This window comes from Egretta garzetta, unplaced genomic scaffold (assembly GCF_000687185.1).
Source record: "Egretta garzetta isolate BGI_Z169 unplaced genomic scaffold, ASM68718v1 scaffold34, whole genome shotgun sequence".
NCBI lineage: Eukaryota > Metazoa > Chordata > Aves > Pelecaniformes > Ardeidae > Egretta > Egretta garzetta.
The window spans coordinates 367,954-368,422 of record NW_009259586.1 but is presented as its reverse complement, the minus strand read 5'-3'; the positions used below and the strand labels follow the sequence as shown (position 1 = coordinate 368,422).

Genomic DNA, 469 nt, shown 5'->3' with positions numbered 1-469 from the left:
AGCATCCCAGGGCAGGGGGGGTGAGGATGCTCAGCATCTGCACGAGAGGAGCAGCATCCCAGGGCAGTGGGGGTGAGGATGCTCAGCATCCCTGCAGCCACCCCAGCCTGCCAGCCCCCCGGGAACCTTCCGTGATTTTCCTATGGGGATTTTCCCGTGGCCACCTCGCAGTAGGTGTCGCTGGGCTGCAGCGAAATTTGGGCTGGAGGTGCGAGGAGGGCGTGGGGAAAAGCCTAAAGGAGCCCAGCAGCCCCCGAGCCCATCCTCTGCCCAAGGTCTCTGTGACTTTGATTTGCACAGGCCAAATGGGGGAAGCGCCTGATTTCCACTTTCCTGCCCCAAAAAGGGGCGCCGAGCTTTGCAGCTGCCCGTGAGCTGTGCTCTGCCCCGGGGTGCACCCATGGGTGGGGGTGGCAGCCCCGGGGGGGTCGCATCGTAGGGCCGGATCCTGGACGAGGCAGGCGGGGAG

General features: G+C 65.2%; 1 protein-coding gene across 1 annotated transcript in view; it reads left to right on the top strand.

Annotated features, from left to right (window-relative positions):
• ARHGAP44 (Rho GTPase activating protein 44) overlaps positions 1–469 on the top strand; it is a 20,985-nt gene that overhangs the window by 17,076 nt on the left and 3,440 nt on the right. The gene's annotated exons all lie outside the window — the stretch shown is intronic.